The following is a 16,075-nucleotide window of genomic DNA, read 5'->3' as shown; positions in this document are numbered from 1 at the left end:
TTAGGTTGAGGTTGAATTTGTGGTCACTTATGGTAAGTTTGGTTATAGTCAATGAATTCAAGATTGAATCTAGTTTGACAAAGTACATTAATGTTGAATTTGCATATATGAATTAGGGATTAGGGTTAGGTTGAATTTTCTTTGACAATCTGGTCAAGACTGGATTTTCAATTATTTATAGCAAGTTTTTATTTGTATGAGTGAAGGTTATATTTGCTTTAAATGGATTAATTTAGGGTAGTTTTATTTTCATCTCAGTGAAAAAGGTTACTTGGTTTGTCAATGAATTAGGAAAATATTTTTCTTCAATGAATTTGGATTATATTGGGTTTGCTTGTCTGAGAATTAAGGTAAGCCTGGGCGTTTTGTAAATAGATAATGGTAACGGATTTTTTTAATTAATAAATTAGGGTAAGCTTGAACTTTTTAGTTAATGAATCAGGTTTAGGCTGGACCTTTTAGTCAATCAGGTTTTGATTGAACCTTTTAGCCAATCAGGTTTAGGCTGGACCTTTTAGTCAATGTGGTTTAGGCTGGACCTTTTAGTCAATGTGGTTTAGGCTGGACCTTTTAGTCAATGTGGTTTAGGCTGGACCTTTCAGTCAATCTGGTTTAGGTTGGACCTTTCAGTCAATCTGGTTTAGGTTGGACCTTTCAGTCAATCTGGTTTAGGTTGGACCTTTCAGTCAATCTGGTTTAGGTTGGACCTTTCAGTCAATCTGGTTTAGGTTGGACCTTTCAGTCAATCTGGTTTAGGTTGGACCTTTCAGTCAATCTGGTTTAGGTTGGACCTTTCAGTCAATCTGGTTTAGGTTGGACCTTTCAGTCAATCTGGTTTAGGTTGGACCTTTCAGTCAATCTGGTTTAGGTTGGACCTTTCAGTCAATCTGGTTTAGGTTGGACCTTTCAGTCAATCTGGTTTAGGTTGGACCTTTCAGTCAATCAGGTTTAGGTTGGACCTTTCAGTCAATCTGGTTTAGGTTGGACCTTTCAGTCAATCAGGTTTAGGTTGGACCTTTCAGTCAATCTGGTTTAGGTTGGACCTTTCAGTCAATCTGGTTTAGGTTGGACCTTTCAGTCAATCTGGTTTAGGTTGGACCTTTCAGTCAATCTGGTTTAGGTTGGACCTTTCAGTCAATCTGGTTTAGGTTGGACCTTTCAGTCAATCTGGTTTAGGTTGGACCTTTCAGTCAATCTGGTTTAGGTTGGACCTTTCAGTCAATCTGGTTTAGGTTGGACCTTTCAGTCAATCTGGTTTAGGTTGGACCTTTCAGTCAATCTGGTTTAGGTTGGACCTTTCAGTCAATCTGGTTTAGGTTGGACCTTTCAGTCAATCAGGTTTAGGTTGGACCTTTCAGTCAATCAGGTTTAGGTTGGACCTTTCAGTCAATCTGGTTTAGGTTGGACCTTTCAGTCAATCAGGTTTAGGTTGGACATTTTAGTCAATCAGGTTTAGGTTGGACATTTTAGTCAATCAGGTTTAGGTTGGACCTTTTAGTCAATCAGGTTTAGGCTGGACATTTTAGTCAATGAATTATGATAAGGCTGGACAATTTAGTCAATGAATTATGATAAGGCTGGACTTGTTTTAGACAATGAATTATAATAAGGCTGGACTTGTTTTAGACAATGAATTATAATAAGTTATAATAAGGCTGGAGTTGTTTAGGCAGTGAATTTTAAGATAAGGTGGGACTATTTTAGTCTATAAACTAGTTTAAGGCTTTTCTTTTTAGTCTATAAATTAGGGTAAGGTTGGACTTTTTTTTTCTATGAATTAGGGTAAGGCAGAACTTTTGTCTATAAATTAGGGTAAGACTGGATTTTTTTTTAGTCTAAAAATTAGGGTAAGGCTGGACTTTTTTTTTTAGTCTATAAATTAGGGTAAGGTTGGACTTTTTTTTTAGTCTATAAATTAGGGTAAGGCTGGACTTTTTTTTTTAGTCTATAAATTAGGGTAAGGCTGGACTTTTTTTTTTAGTCTATAAATTAGGGTAAGGCTGGCTTTTTCTAGTCTATAAATTAGGGTAAGGCTGGCTTTTTCTAGTCTATAAATTAGGGTAAGGCTGGACTTTTTTCTAGTCTATAAATTAGGGTAAGGCTGGACTTTTTTCTAGTCTATAAATTAGGGTAAGGCTGGACTTTTTCTAGTCTATAAATTAGGGTAAGGCTGGACTTTTTCTAGTCTATAAATTAGGGTAAGGCTGGACTTTTTCTAGTCTATAAATTAGGGTAATGCTGGACTTTTTTAGTCTATAAATTAGGGTAAGGCTGGACTTTATTTTTTAGTCTATAAATTAGTGTAAGGCTGGACCTTTCTTTTTTTCTAAATTAGGGTAAGGCTGGGCTTTTTTTAGTCTATAAATTAGGGTAATGCTGGACTTTTTTTTTGTCTATAAATTAGGGTAAGGCTGGACTTTTTTAGTCAATAAATTAGGGTAAGGCTGGACTTTTTTTTTTTTTTTTTTTTTTTTTTTTTTGTCTATAAACTAAGGTAAGGCTGGACTTTTTTTTTAGTCAGTGAATTAGAATTAGAGTAGGTGGACTTAGATAGTAAATGAATAATGGGTAGGCTGGACTATTTTAGTCAATGAATTGGTAAGTGTCAATCCTCTTCAGTCCTCTTCATTGAATTATGTTACGAGCAAGAATACTTTGTTTAAAATTTATGGTAATTGTATCTTATTAATGTTATTTTTTTTTATCGTCAATTAGGGCAAAGTTGGATTTACTTCATCATTCAATGATAATGCCAAGTTTGATTTCCTTATCAATGAATTAGAGAATGGTTGATTTTGCTTTGTTCATGAAAATGTGGGAGGTTGGGCTGTGGCACCCTAGCAGTACCAGCTGAACTCAGCTGAGTCCCTTGTTAGGCTGGAGGAACGTAGAGAGTAGAGGTCCCATTTTTTCTTTAGTTTCTTAGTTGATGTCGGCTACCCCCCAAAATTGGGGGAAGTGCCTTTGGTATATGGATGGGATGAACTGAGGATGGATTTGTTTGCAGCAGATTAAGGTAAAGCTCTTAATTGCTTTGAAAATCTATTTTGTTTGTTGGATCTGCTGTTGGTAAATTAGCATAAGATTGTTGGGTTGGGTTTGCCAATTTATCTTGTAAATTCGTGTAAGGTTTAAGTCGATTCTTCTATACAGCAAAATTTGCTTTATTGAATTGGAATGATACTAAACTTGCCTTGTTAGTGAATTAGCATAGTGAATTAGTCAATGAATCGGCATAAAAGTGGACATTGTCATGTATGTAGGGTAAAATTGTATTTGGTCTTGTCAATGGATCAGGTTGATTTTTAATTTGGATTTAAATTTAAATAGTTTGAATTGGCCTATCAATGTATTATGATAATGCTTTGCAACGTTTGAAAATTTCAGAAGGATAAATTTTAGTGACAAGATTCATGCAGGATATGTTGAAAGGTTATCTTAAAAAAATCCAAGTAGAATATCAAATTTCACTAAGTGAGGTTTTTGATGACTTTTTCTGAGCAGATCGTTTGGTAATGGTACTTAATGTACACTATCCTAATCTAGCAGACATCATGTTTAATCTTCATTGTAACCTGTTGACTTTGTATTTGATCTATATTTAATCTAACTAATGTAACAATTATTTTTAAGACTTGTTTTTTATAATTATTTTTTTATGAAGTACCTTAACTTATCCCATTAGGTGAATAGTATCTGAAGGCTTTTCTTTAACTATGGAAGTGGATTTGACAGGATGGGTTACCTAGTATTTTTTTTTCTAAGGCAGGCTAGTATTTAAAGTTGGTTAGACTTGTCAAGTAGGGGATTGTTGGACTAATAAAATATTAAATAGTGGATAAAGGTAATTTAGTCAAAAGATCAAATTTGTACCTGTTAATGGGAAAACTTAGTTATTTTACAATATGCTGATCAGTCAAGGCAGGAAAAGCAAGTTAGATTTATTATACTAGGCAATGAATGGTTCAATGTTGATGTTTGACCTGTTACATTAACTAAAAGAATGGGGGGTAGAACTAATTAGTAATAGGAACATAGTACAGTAGCTTGAAAGGAACAACATAGAGACAGGTCTAATATGGTTGGGGTGGCAATATTCTAAATTGTGCTATTTCCAAATATAGGTGGCATAGTATTTTTATGTGGTTACTTGAAAGAAATAATCAGTGTTTTTAACTTCTTGGTTTTACGGTTAAATGTGCAAACATGGACTTAAAATTAATATTCTCTTCACAGGTTCACTATGGAGTTATTACGGCAGAAAAAAAACTTCCTGATCTACTGAAGAATTTCGTGGAAACCTACTTCACTGAATGAAGCATGAAGTTTCCAAGGGTCAACATGAACATCAGCCATACTTCTGAACTGTAACCCCCAAGAATTCCACATTTTGATTTGTAATAGCTTTCATGTGGAGCTCTTAGATTGTTCCAAAAGTTTGCAAGCTTTTACAAAAAGTAATATTTGAGTACTTTTAATCAATTAGCAAAACTTATTCATTTGGAAATTTCATAGATATTACCCATCTGGTTAATGTAATTGTTCATATCTTAGAATGTTACTTTTTACAGTGACTAGAGCTTCGGGATTTCAACATAATTCCCATTACTTCTTAGACAATCTTATTACTAATATTTTTGAATTCTGATTAAATTCTAAAGAAATATTCATGATGGCTAATAGCATTGAGCCTTAACATGAAGAGGTCTGTGTAAAGACTTAGTGTACCAGAAAGTGTATTTTGGAGTTTAGGTCTAGTTTTCTATTTTCGCACAGTAATTTTATACATTAACTGGAACTATGAGTGATTTCTTTAGTGAAAGTGTATTTTCGCATTGTGACGAGATTACCTAAAATACTAGTTAGGGTTCACTGTTAAAATTCCAAGAATTTTAGTTATCAAGTGATTATTAGATTCCTTCAAAGTGTGTACATGTAAAGCTTACAATAGATTCAAGAAGCCTTTGCTACTTCTAAGTTTTAAAGTAAGCGGTATTTAGACACTTGATAGCGAAAATTGCCTTCTGCATCATAAAATTCAACTACTGATATTAAAGTAATCATTGGACACTGTATGAAGGTAGCACGCATAAGTATGCTAATAGAAAAATTACTGGGGATTTAATTCAGGTATTCTTCTGTCCTAGCCAAGCAAGGAGATTAACCACTAATAAATGTTGTTACTAGGCTTTGAAAAAGCTTTTAAGTAAATACTTTATTTAATAGTGGTCCTTGCCACGTTCAAGAGCTTTTCACCGATTTTCAATAGATTGTTAGTCTCCTCAACATATTTTTTTTTCTGAAATTTATGTACTACTTTAAACAAGTCACCTTGAGCCTTTGGAGTATTAGCTTTTTGTTTTCGGTATTCTATTGTATTACCTTATTCTGTTTACAAAGAGTTGCTATGCTGATGTACATACCTGTTGCTTTATCAAACTATAGCAGAAAACACATACCCGTTGCTTTATCAAACTCTAGCAGAAAACTAAATTAGTCTTTAAACCTTGTATATTATGTATCCCAAACACTTGAAGTTCTACATGAATATTGCAAAATAAAGAGTTTAGACACGTAAATTCCTTTTGTTGTAGCCAACGGTAATTTATAAATAGCATTTACTTGACTAGGCACACATGCATAAATTTTCTTGGTCAGCTAAGTGATTTTCCCAATTTGTATTCAAACTGTGCTGTCATACTTTTATTCTATGAAATATATAGGGCCATTAATCTTTGGCATGTGAGAATTAGTTAAGTGGAGTGATGAAATCCTGTAACCTGGTTTGGATGTCACTGCCATCATTGCTATTTAAATGCTCGTGAATTTCTTTATATCCAGTGTAATATCCAATTTTCTTTAATAAAGTAGAAACTGTAATGTGCTCTTTCTTTTCCAAGATTTTTTAAAGAATCCAACTCTTCATAAGGTAGTGGTATAGCAATTCAATGTAATTTTTATAACTATATAACTTAACTCCTCATAAGTCACACTTTAAACAACATTAAAAAGACTTGTTCAAAGTAACTGGCTGTCCATTGAAATTCCTGTAATTTTCAAGGCTTTTAAGATGACAAAACAGTTGTGGTGGGGATGATATAAACGTATACCATCTGTTTACCAAACTAGTGTAATTTTCAGTTTAATATCCGTGGTTACTTTTGAATTAGTTTTAAGGAATAAATTAAAGTACACAAAAGGCTTGCAGTATATACAAAGGAAGTGTTTAAGAAAGACTGAGGGTGTTTATAGAATGTAAGGCTTAGAATTTCTGTAAGAAATAGTTCAAAGGGCTAAACTCGATTAGAGGATAGATCTTTTGGGGGCAAAAACTGGAATAGATCTTGAGTAGAGGTGGAATAGTATTTAGGAAGATCTGTGGACATATGAAGGAGTTACTTTAAAAAAGGGCATGCTTTGAAGGGGTAGATTTTTCCACGTTAAGGGAGAGATTGAGCACAAAGGTTCTGTTTAACGGGAGGTATTTCTTGTAGTGGCTTTAACAATGGTATCAAGATTTTTCAACAATGAAGGGTAAAAACACTTAATTTAAATTAAAGGGGTTAACCTAATTTTTGGATTCTAATTTAAATTAAATTTGGTTTTAATTTGTAAATTCTAATTTAGATTAAATTTTAACTTAATTTATTCAATGTGTTAATCGAGATAACTTGTCTGTTTTACCCTAAAAAGATTATCTAGTGAGGAGGCAGCAATGAAATAGCTTATAACCCCTTGTTGAAGAAAGACTTCAGAATAGTGTATTGACTAACAAACTATGGATTTAACAAATTAAAAAGTCACATCTGAGAACGCTTGAAATTATCACCAGTATAAGTTTTGGTTTTGTCATCTTGAAATTTTTTTTTATTGGATATGACTAATGCTGTGAGGATCTATATTGTTCAAGAGTTACAATAAGATCATGTCTAATGGAAGTCAAATGTTATGAAACCATGAATTGCCATGTCTTAATATTAGATATTCTTGAATATAAAATGGCATATAAAGAAGTTAGATTGAAGCTTTTTGAGGTTGGAACTTCAATCACAGTAATATGCTCTGGGACTTATTTCCTCTACAATATTGAGGGTCTTTGATAGTATTTATACAGTACTTCATACTACCTATGCACTTAAGATTATTCATTGTTGATGTGCTTTGGTCGTCATGGCCAAGTTTTATCAATCTGGCATTACTAATACAACATGCGAAGTACCTACAGTATTTGCAAGATTAATAAAATTTATTGCAATTAAAGTTAATCTATGTACATAAATGTCGTGAGAGACTGAGAGTACTCTTGCTGAACAGTGAAAACAGATCTAGATTTATAAAAAAAAGTTTGGATATGTTAAGAACTTCTAGTATGGAATTAACTGCCATAGTTCTTAATGTAGCAAAGATTTTTTTTTCAGATCTTGTCGCACTACATTTATGTATAGCTTGACTTTGGGAGCAACAAGTTTTATTAACCTTACTGATGTTGGTTGGTTACTTTGTATGGAGTATTGGTAATGCTAGATTGATAAAATTCAGCCATTTATACCAAAGCACATCAACATTAAAAAAGCTTGTTCTCAAAGTGCAAATTTGAGATATTTACTATCGAAGACACTCAATGTAGAGGAAAATTAAACCCAGAACGTATTTCTGTGATTGAAGTTTCAACCTCAAAAAGCTTCAAATTTACTTAGTTAAATGTCGTTTATTGCATGTATTTCAAGAGCATTTAATATTGAGACAGAACGTAATGTTTTAACATTGATTTTCCATTGAACATGAGTTTTAACTTAATGAAAAATAGTGATTTCAATGTACATTTTCTTTTGCTTTAGTTATTTCTATGTACATTTTCTTTTGCATTGAGACTGTGGCTATATTTCCATAGCCATGAAAACAGTATATCTGGTAAATATTGTTTTGGCAGACTATGTAAGCAAGCTTGAAGTATGGTAAAATAAACTCAGACAATAAATTTATACTTTTATTAAAAACCCAGAAAAATACAAAAATAAAAAACTAATACAATAAAAAAAAAAAAACAAAGAAAAATCAACGGCATGGAGTGTTCTCCTTTTTCTAGCGTTCATATGCCTGAGTGTTCTCCGTAAATGCCCCCTCGCTCTCTCAGCACCAACAAGTGCCCATATTCTCTTCAGAAAAGGGCCAAAGACCTCATGAGGTACACCTCACTTTTAACTCTGTAGAACCAAGTGTTGTTCATTTAGGCTGTTAATGCTTCCCCACATACTGAGCTCATTCACTTCCTCATTTATGGAATAAGAGCAGTACCGCAAGTGTTTTGGAAACATTCGTACTGTATCAAAATGGCCAGTTTGACACCTGATAATTCATGTTGGATAACTCTGTACACTTCTCAAAACCAGAAGTCTTTAAAGGTGGCTCATTTTCTTGATCTCTCAAGAACTGTATAACTGTCTATCATAAAAGTTTGTTATTCAAAAGCCTCAAACTATTTTTATTCTAACCCTATAAGCAAAGATATTGGCTAAAATAATTTCATTGTGAATGTACTTGTACTTGTACATAATAAGGTGCAAGTAGAACAGAAAATCCATTAAAATCTTTTATTGCAGAAGATAGAATGTCATTCATAAGACAGGTTTTAGTAATTAATTTTGTTACAAAATTGTAAAATGGAGCACACACTAAGTCAATGACAAAAAATGGTTATCCAAATTCTAAAATCCCATTTTCTCAAAAGTCCAAACACACCCAGCAATAGCCAGAGAAAATGTGGGTTTTAGTCCTCTAATATACACACATTTCAAGACAAGACACTTACCATGGCTTTTGTCTCAAAATATAGCGTAAAGAGTATAAATCCCACTTTTGTTTCTCTGAACCCCTGAAATGTGTTGTGATCTTGAGCAATGAGGTTTCATGTCATGATTGTGTAAATAAGTAGTTTTGAAAAAAAAGGAAAAGGAAAGCCCACCAAGGCCATCCCCTGTCCCACCTGGTAACAGAATTAGGCTACAGTACTTTCTTTTGAAACAAGCAAAGTCACCAGGCCCTTGAATGCTTTCCTTATCCTTTTTTTTTTTTTTTTTTTATAATATTTTATTATAAATCTTACAAACAATGATTCAGATTGTAAATTAAGACACTCAAGACTGTATGAAAATATTTTGAAAGCTAATTTTGCAGCATATAATTTGCATTTACAACTTTACAATAGTGTAACAAGATTGCTACGTCATTTACGTTATCAAATAAAATATAAAATGAGAAAAAACAAATTAAAGAAATTTTTTACATTTACATGGGAGGGTATCATTAATTTTTCCAGTTAAGAACTCAGTTACTAAGTAAACTAAAAACAAGGGGAAATTAGTCATCATCAGTCTTATATGCATTTCAGAACGATCCATTACACACATTACCAAAGCTCCCCCAAAAGCACACAAGAATCATAAATGACCAAGATGTCTCTTATTTCTATGCATTTCAAGTATATGACTGAGTCGGGAAAAAGAGAAGAGACGTGCAAGCCTACTGCCCTGACTACCCAAGCTTCTCCTCCAGCAGATAGTCAGATCGGACCGAGGTACACATTCACCTTACACGTGGACTACCATATTACTTTAGATTTTGTTGTGTAATAACTCCCAAATAAGAAGTCACAGGAAAGCAACGTGGAGAGACAAAGTTACCATGAATATCGAATCAAGCAAGACAATATCCTAAACTATTTTACCCTTAATAAACTAGGCTTTGAAAGCTTAAGAACTTACGGTAAAGGGGCTACACTACGTCATATATCTAGCTTTCCAAATAAAAGTAGATAGACAGCACTTGAAAACCCATTATACTTACTAGCTATATAAAATCAAGTACATCATGAAGTATTCATTATACAACCCTACATTTTTCATGAAAACAGTTAGCACATACTGATTTGTAGTACACTGTAACTTATTTCAAGTTTCATCTATATATCAATAAAATCCCTACACAGAGAGAGAGAGAGAGAGAGAGAGAGAGAGAGAGAGAGAGAGAGAGAGAGAGAGAGAGAGAGAGTGAGTCTATATTCAAAATGTTTATGTGATTGCGTATAGGACATGTTGGCTTTAAATACATAAAATTTTGTGGTTTCCAATTTTCAGTGAAATATATTTATCTTTATATTTATATATATCTCAGCATAAAGTTGAATAAAAATTATGATAAGTAGCAAAGGGGAACGTGTTTCCAAAATAAATACAAATTGGCTAACAACTAATAAATATCCAATTAAAAATTTTAATCTTAGCAGTTTATACTCCTTATGGTATGTTGAACATGAAATTATAATAAATTAAAATGTAGCAAATTTTAATTACTGTATCTTAATTACCATCTGAAAGCAATCTAGGGGAGTTGAATAAATACAAGATTAGCAGCTCTTGCCTTTTGACTGGTTTATACTTTCCCAAAAAATTAATTAAAAATTAGCAAAGATCGGGTATTATAAAAGTAACTATATAACTAAGTTTCTATGGACGTTAAATAAGAAAATTTACTGTTTTCTCCAGATAATTTCTATTTAATACCACAACTAGTTAATGATTGTCAAGATGTTCAAACAAACCACAGATTTTTTTACTCGGATACTTCATTGGAATGGGTCGGTGAATGTACTATTAAGTGTAGAACATGGTATTAGATAACTAATGCCCTCTTTAATAATTTTGAAAAAAATACATTTGAAAATGTTGGATATACCAATGATTATGTAAAAAAAAAAAGGAAAATCTTCATAGAACTGGGTCTGTAACTCCCGATATGGGAAACTATTTAACAATCTTAGTACTGTCCTGTATATCCATTCTTCACATTAAACTTTTCACTGCAGAAATCAATTATTAGAAACTGAAAAAGTTACTTATTTTTCTTTTCTACAAAAATAAAAGTTAAGAACAATTTCCCTTGATTATCTTATGTATAAGAAAGGAAATAAAATAAGAATGAAAATATAAGGAGAAAGGAAATGAATTGAGATAAGGACAAGAAAGCCCTACTCTCAATGGAGGGCATAGCCCCTTTTACTGATAAAATTATGCCTGTTGGATAAAAACATCTAAAAATTCATTACCTACTTTTGAGGGAAGTTATAATTCACAAGCATACCACAAAATATTCTATAATTAAACAAAATACAGCACACACACAAGACAATATGCTTCACTAATGTACAAGGAATAACCATCTACAAAAAACTATCCAGGAACACTAAAAAAATTAAGTATTTACTTGCCAAAATCCTATCTCAAGAATGCCTTTGACTACTTCTAGCCCTGACATGATATTCAAAAGTTGTTTATAAAAAATATAAGCACAGAGAGAGAGAGAGAGAGAGAGAGAGAGAGAGAGAGAGAGAGAGAGAGAAAATTACCCTAATTCACAAAGATTTAATTTCAAAATGTTTTGATCAAATTACTGTATACTGTACTCTTGTAACATGTTATGTCTATTCTAATGCACCTAACAGTTCCAAGTCTTATAAAAATTCAAACCAATGGAGCTCTTCAAATGCAAAAAGTTGATAGGACTTGTCTGTTTTCTAAATCCATTTCCATAAGATGAAATTTTAGTGGCTGCTAATGGATTGAATTTTGATTCATGTACTAATGACCTAACTTTCAATAATCATTGTCAATGTTACTCTGATCTCGCATAAGTTTTTTTCTTTTATTTTTTTTAACTGTACCTATTCCATATGGTATTTACACATCTGGTTTATCATTTAAGACATGCACATATACAATATATAAAATTATCTTTATTCATAATTATCCTTAATGTGCTGGCAATTGTTAGAACTTAGCTAGTACGCAGGTCATAAACAATGTCAAATGGAATTATTAAAATATTTTGGGCAAACGGATTATTAAGAGTGAATAAATGCACTGTATTATTAAATTGACTTGATGTGCATTACTTAATATTCTGTGAAAGCTCCAATTTTTTACTGTTAGAATTCTCATTTGTCTTGGCAAGTGGTTAAAAGTTCAACGGAGACTAAAAATCATGAAATATTACTGAAGAAGACAAATATGTTATTCATTTGTTATATCCAAAGTCTGACCTTTACACTTAATAATGAATAATTTTAGATTGTCACTCATGTTCTTTAAGAAGAATAAATATTTGGAATTTATAAATTTAATTTGACCAAACTTGTTATGTTCACTTAAAAATCCCTACATTTGGTATATTCCTGTACATTAGTATCACATTCAAATAAACTGATTAAGCTGAAACCAACAAAGTTAACCTCAAATATGGACCTCTTCTAATCAATCAAGAACAAGCTATGGACTTGAGAAACTTCCCTTACATATAACACGAGATGGAATATTCATTCCTTGATCCAGGACAACTTTAAATACTTCAAAACACATACACACACTGCATACACATACCTAAACACTTGGAGATCTTCATACAAAAACAACAAAACTAAATGCAGCCAGTTTTAGTACACTGCAGGACAAAGACCTCAGACATCTTTATTCATGTCTGGGGTTTGGCCAATTTTCATCACCACGCTGACCAGTGCAGGTTGGTGATGGTGGGAGATTTTAGTCTGACTGCTTGTACCAACCTAACAAAGAATGGGTGTCCCTGACTATTACACCTTTGCTGATCACGGCAATACACCTCCATACCGACTAAATATTCAGAAGTTATTACACAATTTCTTCTAAAGAGTACAGTTCTTTAACCTTTCTATATGTCAGTGATACAAATGGTAAAAATAAGAGACACAAAAGACATTTAAAACCCCAGCTGGACCTCTTTTCAGACAGTAAAGGTAACTCTAGTGTAACAGAAAGCACTGAAACGCAAGACTCCAGAATGACTTTTCATCAAATTCATTAAGACATTAACATTAGAATAAAAATTAACTATCACAATCAAACATTAAGGTTTTGATTTTTACGTTTTCAGAAATCTTTACGATGCTTTAACAGATCATTTTCCTTAATTTTAAAATAGCTTTAAATATTCATACCTCCTTGAGTGCATTTAAAATCACAATCTCATTTCATTACTTGAAAAGTACACTACTTATAATACAATACACATGACAAATTGGATAACTTGATGTCATTGAAATTGAAATGTATACATATTCACAATAAAAACAAAATTACACCAAAACCTGATCATCTGACATTACAATCTCCTTCAATAAAATATCTATAAATTTAAAAAATATTTGACTTCCAATTGATACCATATTCTTAAAAATTTGACAAATCAGGAAAATTTTGGACTATTAATTGAGGCTTTTTAACAACTTGAACAAAACATGACAAGACAGTTATTCATCATGACTTGATGTCAAGAAAAAAAAACTCCTTTAACAAGACTACTGGTAAAGGAAGTGGATTAAGCTCCAACATGTTTACCAAGAACTGATATCTGCATTTTGACAAGTACAATGTTTTCCAGTTCACACAGGTCACTGCTCTCATTACACCAGCAAAAGAATGAACAAGCTCTGTACATGGGAAGATTACAAACAGCCTGAATCAACATTGGTTCCTCTGGTTAAAAGCAAGATATACTTCATGAAACCTTTGGCCCCTTAAGTGGAGAGCAATAAAATGGCAAATGTTGGCACTAAAAGAGGGAGGGGGCAGGAGACTCAGTCATATGAACGCAGACTGATTGTGCGTTTTTTATAAATCTTTCCAAATTTGGGAGAGGGGAGGATTAAGGAGAGGGAATGGGAGCTCTGAAATTGGAGGGATAAGAACTTCTTTGAAAATTATAAAAATGAGAGAGAGAGAGAGAGAGAGAGAGAGAGAGAGAGAGAGAGAGAGAGTTAAAATTGAGTGGCAGCTGAAAGATATAAAATAGTAACTATCACATTTATCAACTATGCAGTCGTTTTTTTCAGTTTCAAACCATTCCCACATATTCAGTCATCTATTTTCCCTTTCCCTATATTTCACCTACCTACATAGCAATATTGTATCCACCAAACTGGTGAATGCATGTTTATATTTGACATTCATGCTCATCCTCCTTGAGCAAATCTGCATATGCTTTGTATTCCAATCTTCACCTAACTCTACATTCATGCTTATCCTCCTTGAGTATTCCCGCATATGCTTTGTATTCCAACCTTCACCTAACTCTACATTCATGCTTATCCTCATTGAGCAATCCTGCATATGCTTTGTATTCCAACCTTCACCTAACTACATTCATGCTTATCCTCCTTGAGCAATCCTGCATATGCTTTGTATTCCAACCTTCACCTAACTCTGCATTCATGCTTATCCTCCTTGAGCAATCCTGCATATGCTTTGTATTCCAAGCTTCACCTAACTCTACATTCATGCTTATCCTCCTTGAGCAATCCTGCATATGCTTTGTATTTCAACCTTCACATAACTCTACTCTTCACCATGTAAATTCGACTGTGACCAGCTACTTAGTGACCTACTTGAAATTCCTCTTCTTATCCTCCTTGAGCAAACCTGCATAGACTTTGTATTCTAATCTTCACCTATCTCTATTCATCAGCGCATGAATTCTACTGTGACCAGCTACTTAGTTACCTACTTGAAATTCCTCTTCTATCATTCATAATTTCTTTCTTAATACCAATCAAATAACCAACTTCCAATAGGGGCTTATCAATAAATGATGCTTTGTAACCAAACTATCCAAAAAGATTGGGGAAATCCTAAGGTACCTCATTTCATTGCAATCCTAAAGTAAACATTTCCATGATTCTATAACTTAACATAACCAATACTTTCATTCAACTTTATTTCAGGTAGTAGGACAGAATGCCTAATGACATAATGCCTAAGGACAGAATCCCTAAGGACAAAATACCTAATTCCTCAACACGGACAAAATGCCTAACAGACATAATGCCTAATGGACAAAATGCCTAATATACAAAATGCCTAATGGACAAAATGCCTTCCAGGCAAAATTATCTTATTTAGCATTTTTAAATAAATCATTCGAGATTAGTAAAGATCTTACAGTTAAAACCCATACAACTACCCAACAAGCTGTTGTTCATTTTATTTAGCATTTTTAAATAAATTATTTGAGATTATATAGTTAAAACCCATATAAGTACCCAACAAGCTGTTGTTCATTTTACTTTTCTATTTGCACTTTGAAAGGCAGAAAAAACCTACACTTCTTTTCCTCAAACAAATTTCTTTATCAATCATTTAAATTTTTGTAAGAAACCCTTCAGTCCAAAATGGAAATCATCACTAGTAACAAAGGAGGAAAAACCAATATTTGAGGGATATGAATCAGAAAATATGCCTATTTACACAACTAGAAAGAATTTGAAAGTCTTGAAAAGTAAGAACAGGTGGTTAAGTGATGACACTTTTAACTGTGTATCAGTCGGAAAAAACTGTATTCGTTGCATTGTGTTGTTTCTCAAAGTAAAACATTAACATTAGTATGATGTGTTACATCTCGTAAAGATGAAAAAACTTATGATACAATATTCAAGTTCATCAAAGAGCAGAGCCTTTTCCCAGAGTCAGTGACTTGATTATGAACAAGTAGCAATAAAAAGTTTAATGAATTTTTAGTTCCCAGATGCTTTAACCAATGGCTGTTTCTTTCATTTCAGTCAATGTCTTTGGTGCAAAGTACAAAATATTGGTCTCCAGCTTTGCTACACGAATAATGACAATGCTTTCATAATCAAACAAATGCCAGCCTTAGCTTTTGCTCCTCCAGATGATATGGCTGATCTTTTTACAAACTTTTTGACTTCAATCGACCACGAAACTTACGAAATTCTGAGTAAATTCTTTGAATATTTTGTAATTTAATTGCTCGGAATAGTTCAGAGGTCGACGAAGACGCCCAACCTTCGATGTTCAAATGTGGAATGTGTACCATAGAATAGAATCATATTTGCCAAGAACTACGAACTCTCTAGAAGGATGGCACCATGCTTTTAACAAGAGAGTTTCAATTACTCTCCCAACTCCCTCTAAGCTTGTAAAAAAATCAAAACTGAACAAGCAAGTATCAAGGTTATTGTCTCTTAGGTGCAAAT

The 16,075-nt window shown here is 32.9% G+C and overlaps 1 long non-coding RNA gene across 3 annotated transcripts in view; it reads left to right on the top strand.

The window, feature by feature from the left end:
- Positions 1–5,880, top strand: part of LOC137629714 (uncharacterized) — a 30,606-nt gene extending 24,726 nt beyond the window's left edge. For all 3 annotated transcript variants that reach the window (XR_011041587.1, XR_011041589.1, XR_011041588.1), the window contains one exon: positions 4,237–5,880. This is a non-coding gene — a long non-coding RNA (uncharacterized lncRNA). The remainder of the gene's footprint in view (positions 1–4,236) is intronic.
- Positions 5,881–16,075: the final 10,195 nt, after the last annotated feature.

This window comes from Palaemon carinicauda, chromosome 37 (assembly GCF_036898095.1).
Source record: "Palaemon carinicauda isolate YSFRI2023 chromosome 37, ASM3689809v2, whole genome shotgun sequence".
Taxonomy (NCBI): Eukaryota; Metazoa; Arthropoda; class Malacostraca; order Decapoda; family Palaemonidae; genus Palaemon; species Palaemon carinicauda.
The sequence above is the reverse complement of the archived record's forward strand: the minus strand, read 5'-3'. Positions and strand labels throughout refer to the sequence as shown.